The 16,735-nt window shown below is 48.3% G+C and overlaps 1 protein-coding gene across 2 annotated transcripts in view; it reads right to left on the bottom strand.

Annotated features, from left to right (window-relative positions):
• The window catches only part of LOC140395338 (protein HID1), a 306,127-nt gene that overhangs the window by 237,351 nt on the left and 52,041 nt on the right, over nucleotides 1–16,735 (bottom strand). The gene's annotated exons all lie outside the window — the stretch shown is intronic.

The following is a 16,735-nucleotide window of genomic DNA, read 5'->3' as shown; positions in this document are numbered from 1 at the left end:
TCAGCAATTGTTATTTCGGACCATGCCCCGCACTTTATTGATTTTTTGCTCGAGACTGGTCCTACCCTGGTGGACCCCTGGAGATTGGATACTACATTGTTAGCTGATAAGTAAAATGTGTGAGCATATATCCAGTTCCATAGACGACTACATAAAATCTGATATGGATTCCATTCTCAAGGTGAACCATCAGTACTCCTACTCAGGAGCTAATGACAAGTAGGGAAAAAAAGTCATAGACCCAATTCGAATTATTGTCTACTAGCAGGGCAGTAACATCAGTTACAACGCTCGTGGAGCACTTTTCATTAGTACGGGGAGAAGGCCAGTCATCTTCTGACCCACCAATTCAAACGGCAGGCTGCCTCCCGGAAGATCACTCGGATACTCAATTCGGACAGCAACCTCATTTCCACCTCTTCCCAACTCAATGCAGCCTTTGAATCCTTTAATTGCGATCTTTATAGATCGGAGGCCCCTGCAGATAAATCAGTCATGTCCAGCTTTCTAGACAGTCTCCCCATCCCAACGGTTGAGGTGGACAGCAGCAGCGAGTTAGAATCGCGGTACACCCTGATGAAATGTTATTGCAGTCTGGCAAGGCGATTGGTCCGGATGGCTTTCCAATTGAATTTTACAAGAGGTTTTCAGAGCAACTTTACCTTTATTGTTGGACATGTTCAATGATTCCCTATCCCGGGGGTTCCTGCTTCCGACCTTCAATCAAGCCTCCATTTCTCTACTCCTTAACAGGGACAAAAACCCAACAAGAGATTGGTCCAATCGGCTTGCTTTTGTATGCGGACGACAAGCTACTCTTTAAGGTGCTGGTGCTCCGATTGTAGCCTTGCCTCCCAAATATTACCTTGGAGGATCAAACAGGCATTCCCCCTCCCCAGTATCTGAACTTGAGGTAACAGCATCTTTAAATGTTGAATAGGCATTAGACAAAGTGGAATATTTGAGATTCTTGGGAGGTTTGTGTTACGACTCCTTTGGGAGCCCAGGACTGTGCTCCATATGATTTCCCCCTTACACAGCAGAGTATGAACTCCCCCAGTAATTGGGGGCATGGTTTTCCCTTAAGGGGAAACTATTCAGGATAAAAACCCTGACCTGGGCATAGGTCAGGGAAGGTGGCCTTTCAGGGAGAGGAGTTATAGTTTAATTATTTTGTGTTTTCTGACAGTGTAGCGCACCCCTTAACTGTCTTTCTGACAATTCAGTGCTCCAAGAACAAACAAAGAACAAAGAAATGTACAGCACAGGAACAGGCCCTTCGGCCCTCCAAGCCCGTGCCGACCATGCTGCCCGACTAAACTACAATCTTCTACACTTCCTGGGTCCGTATCCCTCTATTCCCATCCTATTCATGTATTTGTCAAGATGCCCCATAAATGTCACTATCGTCCCTGCTTCCACCACCTCCTCCGGTAGCGAGTTCCAGGCACCCACTACCCTCTGCGTAAACAACTTGCCTCGTACATCTACTCTAAACCTTGCCCCTCTCACCTTAAACCTATGCCCCCACGACACCACACACAGCAAACTACCCAGTCTTCAGAACAGTGACCACGACACCACACACAGCAAACTACCCAGTCTTCAGAACAGTGACCACGACACCACACACAGCAAACTACCCAGTCTTCAGAACAGTGACCACGACACCACACAACCCTGTCATGGCAATCTCTGCAAGACGTGCCAGATCATCGACATGGATACCACTATTACACGTGAGAACACCACCCACCAGGTACGCGGCACATACTCGTGCGACTCGGCCAATGTTGTCTACCTCATACGCTGCAGGAAAGGATGTCCCGAAGTGTGGTACATTGGCGAGACCATGCAGACGCTGCGACAACGAATGAACGGACATCGCGCAACAATCACCAGGCAGGAATGTTCCCTTCCAGTCGGGGAACACTTCAGCAGTCAAGGGCATTCAGCCTCTGATCTTCGGGTAAGCGTTCTCCAAGGCGGCCTTCAGGACCCGCGACAACGCAGAATCGCCAAGCAGAAACTTATAGCCAAGTTCCGCACACATGAGTGCGGCCTCAACCGGGACCTGGGATTCATGTCGCATTACATTCATCCCCCACCATCTGGCCTGCGAAATCCTACCAACTGTCCTGACTTGGTACAATTCACACCTCTTTAACCTGGGGTTACCCCATCTCTGGATCTGTAAAGATTTAATCACCTGCTAATGCTCGCATTCCTAGCATTGTTTGGCATCTTTGAATTTGTCTATATATGTGTTTCTGGAACAGACCTCTTCATTCACCTGAGGAAGGAGCAGCGCTCCGAAAGCTAGTGACATCGAAACAAACCTGTTGGACTTTAACCTGGTGTTGTAAGACTTCGTACTGTGCTCACCCCAGTCCAACGCCGGCATCTCCACATCTATGCCCCCTAGTAATTGACCCCTCTACCCTGGGGAAAAGCCTCTGACTATCCACTCTGTCTATGCCCCTCATAATTTTGTAGACCTCTATCAGGTCTCCCCTTAACCTCCTTCGTTCCAGTGAGAACAAACCGAGTTTATTCAACCGCTCCTCATAGCTAATGCCCTCCATACCAGGCAACATTCTGGTAAATCTCTTCTGCACCCTCTCTAAAGCCTCCATATCCTTCTGGTAGTGTGGCGACCAGAATTGAACACTATACTCCAAGTGTGGCCTAAGGTTCTTTACAGCTGCAACATGACTTGCCAATTCTTATACTCAATGCCCCGGCCAATGAAGGCAAGCATGCCATATGCCTTCTTGACTACCTTCTCCACCTGTGTTGCCCCTTTCAATGACCTGTGGACCTGTACTCCTAGATCTCTTTGACTTTCAATACTCTTGAGGGTTCTACCATTCACTGTATATTCCCTACCTGCATTAGACCTTCCAAAATACATTACCTCACATTTGTCCGGATTAAACTCCATCTGCCATCTCTCCGCCCAAGTTTCCAAACAATCTAAATCCTGCTGTATCCTCTGACAGTCCTCATCGCTATCCGCAATTCCACCAACCTTTGTGTCGTCTGCAAACTTACTAATCAGACCAGTTACATTTTCCTCCAAATCATTTATATATACTACAAACAGCAAAGGTCCCAGCACTGATCCCTGTGGAACACCACTGGTCACAGCCCTCCAATTAGAAAAGCATCCTTCCATTGCTACTCTCTGCCTTCTATGACCTAGCCAGTTCTATATTCACCTTGCCAGCTCACCCCTGATCCCGTGTGACTTCACCTTTTGTACTCGTCTACCATGAGGGACCTTGTCAAAGGCCTTACTGAAGTCCATATAGACAACATCCACTGCCCTACCTGCATCAATCATCTTTGTGACCTCCTCGAAAAACTCTATCAAGTTAGTGAGACACGACCTCCCCTTCACAAAACCGTGCTGCCTCTCACTAATACGTCCAATTTGCTTCCAAATGGGAGTAGATCCTGTCTCGAAGAATTCTCTCCAGTAATTTCCCTACCACTGAAGTAAGGCTCACCGGCCTCCCTCAGAACCTTCTTTCTGACAATTCAGTGCTCCCTCAGAACCTTCTTTCTGACAATTCAGAGCTCCCTCAGAACTGTCTTTATGTCGGTGCAGAGCTCCCTCAGACGCAGAGCTCCCTCAGAACTGTCTTTATGTCGGTGCAGAGCTCCCTCAGACGCAGAGCTCCCTCAGAACTGTCTTTCTGACAAATCAGCACTCCCTCAGAACTGTCTTTTTGACAGTACAGCATTCCCTCAGAACTGTCTTTCTGACAGTGCAGCGCTCCCTCAGAACTGTATTTCTGACAGTGCAGCGCTCCCTCAGAACTGTATTTCTGACAGTGCAGCGCTCCGTCAGAACCGTCTTTTTGACAAATCAGCGCTCCGTCAGAACCGTCTTTTTGACAGTACAGCATTCCCTCAGAACTGTATTTCTGACAGTGCAGCGCTCCCTCAGAACTGTATTTCTGACAGTGCAGCGCTCCCTCAGAACTGTCTTTCTGACAGTGCAGCGCTCCCTCAGAACTGTCTTTCTGACAGTGCAGCGCTCCCTCAGAACTGTATTTCTGACAGTGCAGCGCTCCCTCAGAACTGTATTTCTGACAGTGCAGCACTCCCTCAGAACTGTCTTTCTGACAGTGCAGCGCTCCCTCAGAACTGTCTTTCTGACAGTGCAGCGCTCCCTCAGAACTGTCTTTCTGACAGTGCAGCGCTCCCTCAGAACTGTCTTTCTGACAGTGCAGCGCTCCCTCAGAACTGTCTTTCTGACAGTGCAGCGCTCCCTCAGAACTGTCTTTCTGACAGTGCAGCGCTCCCTCAGAACTGTATTTCTGACAGTGCAGCACTCCCTCAGAACTGTCTTTCTGACAGTGCAGCGCTCCCTCAGAACTGTCTTTCTGACAGTGCAGCGCTCCCTCAGAACTGTCTTTCTGACAGTGCAGCGCTCCCTCAGAACTGTCTTTCTGACAGTGCAGCGCTCCCTCAGAACTGTATTTCTGACAGTGCAGCGCTCCCTCAGAACTGTCTTTCTGACAGTGCAGCATTCCCTCAGAACTGTATTTCTGACAGTGCAGCGCTCCCTCAGAACTGTCTTTCTGACAGTGCAGCGCTCCCTCAGAACTGTCTTTCTGACAGTACAGCATTCCCTCAGAACTGTCTTTCTGACAGTGCAGCGCTCCCTCAGAACTGTATTTCTGACAGTGCAGCGCTCCCTCAGAACTGTCTTTCTGACAAATCAGCGCTCCGCCAGAACTGTATTTCTGACAGTACAGCGCTCCCTCAGAACTGTCTTTCTGACAGTACAGCGCTCCCTCAGAACTGTGTTTCTGACAGTACAGCATTCCCTCAGAACTGTCTTTTTGACAGTACAGCATTCCCTCAGAACTGTATTTCTGACAGTGCAGCATTCCCTCAGAACTGTATTTCTGCTATGTCAGGTGGCTATAAATGATCCCACCGCAGTTTCAAAGTGCAGAGAAGTTCTCTTTGGTGTTACGGCCAACGTCCAACTACTGAAGAAACACATTATTTGGTCATTTTCTCTCCCTTTCTCCCTCTCCCTCCAGCTTGCCCCATTGAAAGAACTGCTCTATTGTTCTGAAAATAGTGGGTGTCTGGCATATCCGTTGCTGTGAACCTGAAATGATGCTGAGTCTGCAGAGAAAGTAGACAACATTGCCAGAGAAAACCATCTCAAGCCTAGAAGGAAGAAAATGAAAAATGAAATTGCTTATTGTCACAAGTCGGCTTCAAGTGAAGTTACTGTGAAAAATCCCTAGTCACCACATTCCGGCGCCTGTTCGGGGAGGCTGGTACGTGAATTGAACCGTGCTGCTGACCTGCATTGGTCTGCTTTAAAAGCCAGCGATTTAGCCCTGTGCTAAACCAGCCCCTAACGCAAAGTGCCAAAACGAAAGCCTGTATTTCAGAAGGACATTAACTGGAAGTTATCCCAGTGTATCACTGGATGACTGAATTCTCCTCTGCTAAAGTCAGTCTGTGAAGTAAAGCAGACAAGGAGGCGCACCACTAAACATTGCAGAACACCTCGGAGCACAGCTGGCAGCTGCAACGGAAAATGCTCTGGCCCACTGACAAGATTAACTCTTAGCTTGCTCATATAAACCTAGTTTATCATCCTACAGGCCTTTAGCTAGAATTACCAACCCTCCAAGATTATCCTGCAGTGTCTGTAGATTAAGGATTAATCACCAGGGACTTCCGGTTGCAGCTATGCAGAGCTAAGTCGCACGTTCGGCAGCTCCTGCTAAAAACTGACTTTTGGGCTCTTTTTAGGGCCCGTAACGGTGTTCGACGTTTCCCGGTGTGGGAAGGGGACAGCAACATTCCCCCGATAGTGTATGGATTGGACCAGGAGTGGGGCGATTTAAAAAAAAAAGTGGCATTGAAGCAAAGAAAGGTGCAAGGGAGGAGGACCAAGATGGCGGCGGGTGGAGACCAGGCAGCGTGGAGGCAGTGGACGCAAGAGCAGCAGGAGCTTCTCCAGCGCTGTTTTAAGGAACTGAAAGCAGAGCTGCTGGAGCCGATGAAGGCTTCAATTGAAAAGCTGCTGGAGACCCAGACGGCCCAAGGGGCGGCGATCCGGGAAGTCCGGCAGAAGGTCTCGGAGAACGAAGACGAGATCCTGGGCCTGGCGGTGAAGGTGGAGGCGCACAAGGCACTCCACAAGAAATGGCAGGCGCGGTTCGAGGAGATGGAGAACCGGTCGAGGCGGAAGAACCTGTGGATCCTGGGTCTCCCGGAGTGGCTGGAGGGATCGGACGTGGGGGCCTACGTGGTCACCATGTTGAATTCGCTGATGGGAGCGGGGGCCTTTCAGGGGCCCTTGGATCTGGAGGGGGCCTACCGAATGCTGGCGAGGAGACCCAGCCCAGCGAGCCGCCGCGGGCGGTGCAGATGCGGTTCCACCGGTTTACTGATCAGGAGTGTGTGTTAAGGTGGGCCAAGAAGGAGCGGAGCAGCAGGTGGGAGAACGCGGATATTCGGATCTACCAGGATTGGAGTGCAGAGGTGGCGAAGAGGAGGGCCGGTTACAACCGGGTTGAGGCTGCTATATGAGGCCCCGGTGGCGAGTGTGGCCACGAACAGAAGGCGGTCAGAGTATTTCCGGCGACACCGGGGGACAAGGCAGTGGTGTCCCCTGTCCCCCCTGTTCTTTGCGCTGGCGTTTGAACCCCTGGCCATGGCGTTGAGGGAGTCGAGGAACTGGAGGGGGCTGGTGCGGAGTGGGGAGGAGCATTGGATGTCGCTCTATACGGATGATTTGCTGCTATATGTGGCGGACCCGGTGGGGGGAATGCTGGTGGTGATGAGGATCTTAGGGAGTTTGGAGATTTCTCCGGGTACAATCTTAATATGGGGAAGAGAGAGTTGTTCGTGGTGCACTCAGGGGACCAGGAGAGGGGCATTGGTGAGCTCCCGCTAAAAAGGGTGGAGAGGAGTTTCAGGTACCTGGGGGTCCAGGTGGCTAGGAGCTGGGGGGCCCTACATAAGCTTAACTTCACGAGGCTGGTGGAGCAGGTGGAGGAGGAGTTTAAGAGGTGGGACGTGCTGCCACTGTCTCTGGCGGGTAGGGTACAGTCAGTTAAAATGACGGTGCTCCCAAGGTTTTTGTTCCTGTTCCAATGCCTCCCCATCCTGATCCCTAAGGCCTTCTTCAGGCGGGTTAACAGGAGCGTTATGGGGTTTGTGTGGGCGCAGAAGGCCCCGAGGGTGTGGGTATTATTGGGCCGCCAATGTGGCGATGGTGCGTAAGTGGGTGATGGCGGGGGATGAGGCGGCATGGAAGAGGCTGAAGATGGCGTCCTGTGTGGGCATGAGCCTGGAGGCGCTGGTGACGGCGCCGCTGCCGCTTCCTCCAACGAGGTATACCACGAGCCCGGTGGTGACGGCTACCCTCAAAATTTGGGGGCAATGGAGACGTCGCAGTGGGGAGGTGGGGGCCTCGGTGTGGTCCCCGATTCGGGGGAACCACTGGTTTGCCCTGGGGAGGATGGACGGAGGGTTCCTGAGCTGGCACAGGGCAGGTATTAGGAGGATGGGGGACCGGTTTGTGGACGGGAAGTTCGCGAGCCTGGGTGAGCTGGAGGAGAGATTCGGGCTCCCCCCGGGAAACATCTTCAAATATATGCAGGTAAGGGCGTTTGTTCGGCGGCAGGTGGTGGAGTTCCCACTGTTGCTGCCACGCAGGGTCCAGGACAGGGTGCTGTCAGGGGTGTGGGTTGGAGAGGGGAGGATCTCGGCAACATATCAGGTGATGCAGGAGGAGGAGGCCTCGGTGGAGGAGCTAAAGGTTAAGTGGGAGGAGGAGTTGGGTGAGGAGATTGAAGAAGGGACGTGGGTGGATGCCCTGAGGAGAGTGAACTCTTCTTCCTCTTGCGAGAGGCTCAGCCTCATACAATTTAAGGTGCTGCATAAGGCTCACATGACCGGGGCAAGGATTAGCCGGTTCTTTGGGTGCGAGGACAGGTGTGTTAGGTGCTCAGGGAGCCCAGCATACCACACCCACATGTTCTGGACATGCCCAGCACTGGAGGACTTTTGGAAGGGTGTAGCGAGGACGGTGTCGAGAGTGGTAGGTTCCAGGGTCAAGCCGGGCTGGGGGCTCGCAATATTTGGGGGGGGGGGGTAGAGGAGCCGGAAGTGCAGGAGGCGAAAGAGGCAGGTATTCTGATCTTTGCGTCCCTGGTAGCCCGGCGAAGGATTCTTCTTCAGTGGAAGGATGCGAGGCCCCAAAGCGTGGAATCCTGGATCAACGATATGGCGGGGTTTATTAAATTGGAGAGGGTGAAATTTGCCTTAAGGGGGTCAGTGCAAGGGTTCTTCAGGCGGTGGCAACCGTTCCTAGACTTCCTGGCAGAACGTTAGAAGATGGTCAGCGGCAGCAGCAACCCGGAAAGGGTTGGTTCGTTTTTCTTGAGGGGGCGTGTATATTTGCCATTGTGTTGATGAAGGCTGTTAATTTACTATTTATGTATATGGGGCGGGGGGTTGTTCTTTTCTTTCTGTATTTTGTTGTTGATATTTTGTGAAACATTTGAATAAAAAACTTTTTTTTTTTTTTTTAAAGGCTTAATCACCAGGACACTACTGTAAACTTCTCAGGAGACAAGAATCATAGACATATTAAAACAAATGTTCTTTGTTTTTCCATTTTCTTTGCACATATTTGTTTATTAGAAGTTAGGAAAATGTCACAAATAGAATTAAAACCACATAGAAAATACAGCACATAAGAAAGCCATTCGATTTACATGGCCTGCACTGGTTCTTATTTTACATGAATCGCCTCTAAATGGAGGTTATTCATCTCAGCCTATCAGTATATTTTCTTATTCCGTTTTCTTTCACATACTCACCTAGTTTCTTTTCAAGACCATCTAAACTATTTACCTCGACCATCTGCTTTGGTAGCAAGCTCCACATTCTAACCACAAGAAAAGACATCCAATGTAACAAACTGATTCAAAAGATACTTGCCCATGATAGTGTACCAGAGTAAAGTTGCCATAGTCCCAGATGACCATAGGCTGCTTTCTACAAGGTTAACCTCAGCCAGTACGGGAACTGAACCCATGCTGTTGGCCTCACTCTGCATCACAAACCAGCTGACCAGCCAATGGAGATAAACCGACCCCCACTGATGTGTAGTGAAAGGTAAAAAGAGCAAGGCGGGTAGTCGGGATCTGTCACAGCGGAATACCACAGATGTCAGTGTTGGAGCTGCTGCTGTTCAGAATTTACATATAAATGACTCAGAGGGCAGGATACAGTCCAAGGCATCCGCAATTTGAATAACCATAAATTGGGTAGTGTTTAATTATACTAATGGTTTTAAAAGATCTTGAGAGATTATGTCAATGGACAAACAGCTGACACAATTCAGCAGAGGAGGTGAAAGTCAATTCATGAGAAAAAATTGAGAACCATGAAAACAAATTAAACGATGACATGATTGAAACAAGAAAAGAGGTTGCCAGCTTTTGATAGATGAGTGGTTAAAAACATCGGACCAGGGGGTGGCACAGTGATAATTATAATCTTTTATTGTCACAAGTATGTGACAGAGTGGAGCTACTGCTGTTAATTGGTACTCTAAATTTAAAAATTATTGGACCAAGATTCACTGGTTGATGAAAGCAAATGAAATGTTGAGCATATATATATATATATATATATATATATATAGTTAAGGATGTAACCCATAAGCCAACGGCTGTGATATTATCTCTGGCATAGTGCCATCATCTTTGATCTTTAGATTACAAGAAAGCTGCAGAACGATTGGGTGAATTCAGAGATTACAAATCTCATTTCTGAATTGTCGAGGGCTAAGTTATGGGAAGAGATCTTCATTCTAGGACATTACTTTTTGAAAAAGAAAAGGATACGGGAAGGTCAGAAGACATTCACCATTTAGAAAGGGACAACAGGAAAGTTAGGCATGAGTTTTTTTAATAAGAACATGAGATATTTGCAGAATTCACAGCCAGCAACGGTGGAGGAACTGAAAGACAATGTTTTTCTTTGTTTAGAAAAGACACGTTAAATTTTGCAAAGGAAACCATTAGTTCCAGGAAACTGATGAGGGATGTAAAAGTGAAAAAGTGGGGTAATAAAGAGCCTTTTTGCTTTCAAACTGACATAGGGAAATGGGAAACTGGGATATGTACCGGGACGCTGATGGTGAGTGAGGGGAGAGGGAGGTGGGGTGTTGGAACCTGGGGATCATGTCATGAACCTACCACAAGGCATCCAACTAGAGTTACCACCTTCAGACCAACATCTGGGGAAATCCACAGCCCCCTAGAGTGTGTGTTTTGTGTAAAAGCAGCTGCCAGGTGTGCATAATGGACAGGTATTGGAGTGCTACGAAAATTGTACTGAGCAGCATATTCAGTAGCTACAAGATACTCAGGGCTGCACTCAAAATCCACAAGGGAAAGAGCTGCAGGAAATGCTTCACTTCCCCGTCAGGCACTTTACATTCTGCAACATTTGCATCGCAATTGCCCGCACTTAGTTCTCATTTGCAAGGTCGTCCACAACATCAGAGATTTCCATTCCCTTACTCTCCACATAAACAGCATCACTAACTTACCATCTTTTGTGTAAACGTTTTTTTAAACCACAAGCTCCCCGGCGTCCCATTTGATCAGTGAACCATCCAGTGCATCAATAAAGACATTTGGAATGTATCGACCCTGGCTCTGTGCTGAATTAGTCGATCCCAACAATAGACCCCTATTTGGCTTCACCAACCCAGATAGAGAAGGAACCAGGAGGTCGATCACTAACCAACACTGGGGCACAATAATGGTGCATACAGGTGTGGTGCCCTACCAGTGCCTAGCTTTTAGGCCTGATTAAAATTAGAATCATAGAAGTTTACAGCATGGAAACAGGCCCTTCGGCCCAACCAGTCCATGCCGCCCAGTTTTTACCATTAAGCTAGTCCCAGTTGACCGCACTTGGCCCATAACCCTCTATACCCATCTAACTATCTAAATGCTTTTTAAAAGACACAATTGTACCCGCCTCTACTACTACCTCTGGCAGCCCATTCCAGACACTCACTACCCTCTGAGTGAAGAAATTGCCCCTCTGGGCCCTTCTGAATCTCTCCCCTCTCACCTTAAACCTATGCCCTCTAGTTTTAGACTCCCCTACCTTTGGGAAAATATGTTGACTATCTACCTTATCTATGCTCTATGCCGTTCATTATTTTATAGACTTCTATAAGATCACCCCTAAGCCTCCTACGCTCCAGGGAAAAAAGTCCCAGTCTATCCAGCCTCTCCTTCTAACTCAAACCATCAAGTCCCGGCAACATCCTAGTAAATCTTTTCTGCACTCTTTCCAGTTTAATAATATCCTTTATATAATAGGGTGACCAGAACTGCACACAGTATTCCAAGTGTGGCCGTACCAATGTCTTGTACAACTTCAACAAGACGTCCCAACTCCTGTATTCAATGTTCTGACCAATGAAACCAAGCATGCCGAATGCCTTCTTCACCACCCTGTCCACCTGCGACTCCACCTTCAAGGAGCTATGAACCTGTACTCCTAGATCTCTTTGTTCTATAACTCTCCCCAACGCCATACCATTAACTGAGTAGGTCCTGGCCTGATTCGATCTGCCAAAATGCATCACCTCACATTTATCTAAATTAAACTCCATCTGCCATTCGTCGGCCCACTGGCCTAATTGATCAAGATCCCGTTGCAATCCTAGATAACCTTCTTCACTATCCACTGTGCCACCAATCTTGGTGTCATCTGCAAACTTACTAACCATGCCTCCTAAATTCTCATCCAAATCATTAATATAAATCACAAATAACAGTGGACCCAGCACCGATCCCTGAGGCACACCACTGGTCACAGGCCTCCAGTTTGAAAAACAACCCTCTACAACCACCCTCTGCCTTCTGTCGTCCAGCCAATTTTGAATCCAATTGGCAACCTCACCCTGGATCCCGTGAGCTTTAACCTTCTGCAACAACCTACCATGCGGTACCTTGTCAAAGGCTTTGCTAAAGTCCATGTAGACAACGTCTACTGCACTGCCCTCATCTACCTTCTTGGTCACCCCCTCAAAAAACTCAATCAAATTTGTGAGACATGATTTTCCACGCACAAAGCCATGCTGACTGCCCCAAATCAGTCCTTGCCTCTCTAAATGCTTGTAGATCCTGTCTCTCAGAATACCTTCTAGCAACTTATCTACTACAGATGTTAGGCTCACCGGTCTGTAGTTCCCAGGCTTTTCCCTGCTGCCCTTCTTAAACAAGGGCACAACATTCGCCACTCTCCAATCTTCAGGCACCTCACCTGTGGCTGCCGGTGATTCAAATATCTCTGTTAGGGGACCCGCAATTTCCTCCCTAGCCTCCCACAACATCCTGGGATACATTTCATCAGGTCCCGGGGATTTATCTACCTTGATGAGCTTTAAGACTTCCAGCACCTCCTCCTCTGTAATATGCACACTTCTCGAGACATCACTATTTATTTCCCTTAGTTTCCTAACATCCATGCCTTTCTCCACCGTGAATACCGATGAGAAATATTCATTCAGGACTCTTGTGGCTCTGCACATAGATGTCCTTGTTGATCCTTAAGAGGCCCTACTCTGTCCCTAGTTACTCTTTTCCCCTTTATGTATCTGTAGAATCTCTTTGGATTCTCCCTTGCATTATTTGCCAAAGCAATTTCATGTCCCCTTTTTGCCCTCCTGATTTCCCTCTTAACTCTATTTCGACAATCTCTATACTCTTCAAGGGATCCACTTGATCCCAGTTGCTTATGTACGTCATATGCCTCCTTCTTCTTTTTGACCAGAGTCTCAATATCTCGAGTCATCCGGGGTTCCCTACTTCTACCAGCCTTACAACACCAGGTTAAAGTCCAACAGGTTTGTTTCAATGTCACTAGCTTTCGGAGCGCTGCTCCTTCCTCAGGTGAATGAACCCCTGTCCTATAGCCTATGAACCTATAGCCTTGCCCTTCACTCTAAAGGGAATGTGCTTACCCTGCACCCTGGTTAACACATTTTTAAAAGCCTCCCATTTACCAGCCGTCCCTTTGCCTGCCAACAGTCTCCCCCAATCTACCTCTGCAAGTTCCTGTCTGATACCATCAAAATTGGCCTTGCCCCAATTAAGAATTTTAACTCTTGGACAGACCTATCATTCTCCATAGCTATCTTAAAACTAATGGAATTATGGTCACTTGTCCCAAAATGATCCCTCACTAGCACTTCTGTCACTTGCCCTTCCTTATTTCCCAAGACAAGGTCAAGTTTTGCCCCCTCTCTAGTCGGTCCATCCACATACTGAATGAGAAATTCCTCCTGAATACACTCAACAAATTTCCCTCCATCCAAGCCCCTAATGCTATGGCTGTCCCAGTCAATGTTGGGAAAGTTAAAGTCCCCTACTACTACCACCCTATTATTCTTGCAGCTATCTGTAATCTCCTTACATATTTGCTCCTCAATTTCCCGCTGACTATTTGGGGGCCTGTAGTACAGTCCTACCAAGGTGATCTCTCCCTTCTTATTTTTCAGTTCCACCCATATAGACTCAGTGGGCGAACCCTCGGATATATCCCCTCTAAGTACTGCCGTGATGTTCTCCCTAATCAAAAACGCCACACCCCCTCCTCTCTTACCTCCTGTTCTATCCTTTCTATAGCATCTGTACCCCGGAACATTGAGCTGCCAGTCTTGCCCCTCCCTTAGCCATGTTTCAGTCATAGCTATAATATCCCAGTCCCATGTGCCCGTCCATGCCCTGAGTTCATCCGCTTTGCCCGTCAGGCCCCTTGCATTGAAATAAATGCAGTTTAATGTAGACTTTGCTTGCTCTCTGCCCTGCTTTCTCTGGTCATGCTTTACACACTCTCCCTTCCTGCCTTTTGTTTCTGTCCCCACTGACTTCCTATATCGGTTCCCATCCCCCTGCCACATTAGTTTAAACCCTCCCCAACTGCACTAGCAAACACACCCCCGTGAACATTGGTTCCGGTCCCACCCAGATGCATACCATCCAATTTGTACAGGTCCCACCTCCCCCAGAACCGGTCCCAATGTCCCAGGAATTTGAAACCCTCCCTCTTGCACCATCTCTCAAGCCACGTATTCATCCTAGCTATCCTGTCATTCCTACTCTGACTATCACATGGCACTGGTAGCAATCCTGAGATTACTACCTTTGAGGTCCTACTTTTTAGTTTAACTCCTAACTCCCTAAATTCAGCTTGTAGGACCTCATCCCGTTTTTTACCTATATCGTTGGTGCCTATATGCACCACGACAGCTGGCTGTTCACCCTCCCCCTCCAGAATGCCCTGCAGCCGCTCCGAGACATCCTTGACCCTTGCACCAGGGAGGCAACATACCAACCTGGATTCTCGTTTGCATCCGCAGAAACGCCTGTCTATTCCCCTTACAATTGAATCCCCTATCACTATAGCTCTGCCACTCTTTTTCCCGCCCTTCTGTGCAGCAGAGCCAGCCACGGTGCCATGAACCTGGCTGCTGCCACCTTCCCCTGGTGAGCCATCTCCCCCAACAGTTTCCAAAACGGTAAATCTGTTTTGGAGGGAGATGACCGCAGGGGATCCCTGCACTGCCTTCCTACTCTTCCTCTGTCTGTTGGTCACCCATTCCCTATCTGCCTCAGTAATTTTAATCTGTGGTGTGACCAACTCACTGAATGTGCTATCCACAACTTCCTCGGCATCGCGGATGCTCCAAAGTGAGTCCATCCGCAGCTCCAGAGCCGTCAAGCGGTCTAACAGGAGCTGCAGTTGGACACACTTCTTGCAGATGAAGGAGTCAGGGACACCAGAAGGGTCCCTGACTTGCCACATCTCACAAGAGGAGCATGACACGGGTCTGAGCTCTCCTGCCATGACTTAAACCTTGTCCATTTTAAATTAAATAATTGGGCATTTTAAAATCATACTGCAATCAAACCTCAGGCATGATGTTGGAATTCAGATTTAACCAAAGTCAAATACACAACCAACAGACAAGCTGCCAGAACATGTCTGGATCTGCCCCATCAATCACCCACCACCAGATCATCGCACCCTCTCGATAGGCACAGGTCTATTGTCAGTAACACAGATCGAGCCAATCTTTCTGTCACCCAGAGTTTCTCCTGTTACCTTATACGGGAACAGATTATATGCAGCACACACCACCAGGGATGGGACACCTGGGGCGGGTTCAGGTAGCCTGCCAAACGATCATCAACCGGACCATTGGCTGCTGAGACCCGCCCCACACCCGAGACATCATTGGTAGAAAGACAGAAGAAATGGCAAAGGGCATGAAGAAAAGGGGATAGAAATAGGCAGTCCGGGCCTCTCAGGAGCGAAGACTCGGCTTGCGAGGTGACCTTGACCAGATCGGAGAAGTGAAGACCAGACCCAACCTTGACCAGACCAGAAGGAAGGGAGGAAGAGACCGCCAGCGAGAACCACCTTTGTGAAGACGGGCCAGAGGAATTCCAGCGATCAGATCCATTGCCTACCAAGCCATCTTTATGGGTAGTAGACACTGATTTTGGGTACCTCTAGTATCTTGTGGGTACTATACGGGTTAATTGTGTCAATAAATATTGTTGAATTTTGAACTTGTGTTTGTGGTTGGTTCTCCTCGTAAATAAAGACACCCTAGGTAAAACTTTTGAGTAAGTGAACTGGTCAAAGTACCAGAGATTTAACAAGTACAACACAGGTCTGTCACTGTATAGCACTGGAGTACAGTGCTGGTGGTACAGGTCTCTCAATGTATATACGGCTGGGGTACAGTACTGGTGGGCACAGATCTGTCACTGTTCAGCACTGGGGTACAGTACTGATGGGTACAGGTCTCAATGTATAACGCTGGGGTACAGTACAGGTTGGTACAGGTCTCAATGTATACGACTGGGGTACAGTACTGGTGGGGGCAGGTCTGTCACTGAATAACGCTGGGGTACAGTACAGGTCTGTCACCGTGTAACATTGTGGTACAGTACTAGTGCATACAGATATGTCACTGCATATCGCTAGGGTACTGTACTGGTGGGTACAGGTCATTGTACAGCACTGGGGTACTGGTCCATCACTGTTTAGCACTGGGGTACAGTGGTACAGTACTGTTGGGTACAGGTCTGTCGCTGTATAACATTGGGATACAGTACTAGTGTGTTCAGCTTTGTCACTGCATAACCTTGGGGTATGGAATTGGTGGGTACAGGTCTATCATTGTATAATACTGGCGTACAGTATAGTTGGGTTCAGGTCTGTCACTATATAACAATGGGATTCAGTACTAGGGCGTACAGATCTGTCACTCTAACACTGGGATACAGTACTATTGCGTCTGTCACAGTATAATACTGGGGTACAGAACTGGTGGGTGTAGGTCTCTCAATGTATAACACTGAAGTACAGTACAGGTGGATACAGGTCTGTCGTATAATACTATGGTATTAGTGGGCACAGGTCTGTCACTTTATAACACTGGGGTACAATATTGGGGGTGGCACAAATAGTACTAGCTGCCTCAATGAGTGTTTCACTGATCTCAATCAGTGTGAGAGTAACTAGTACACCTGTCAGGAAAATCAGGTTGCTCCTTGATGAGACTCTAGAGCGAGTTTTACTCTACTTGCAACCTGTGCTCTACCTGTCCTTGTGGTGCTTTCGATACTGA

Source organism: Scyliorhinus torazame, chromosome 18 (assembly GCF_047496885.1).
Source record: "Scyliorhinus torazame isolate Kashiwa2021f chromosome 18, sScyTor2.1, whole genome shotgun sequence".
Taxonomy (NCBI): Eukaryota; Metazoa; Chordata; class Chondrichthyes; order Carcharhiniformes; family Scyliorhinidae; genus Scyliorhinus; species Scyliorhinus torazame.
This window is presented reverse-complemented; position numbering and strand designations above follow the sequence as displayed.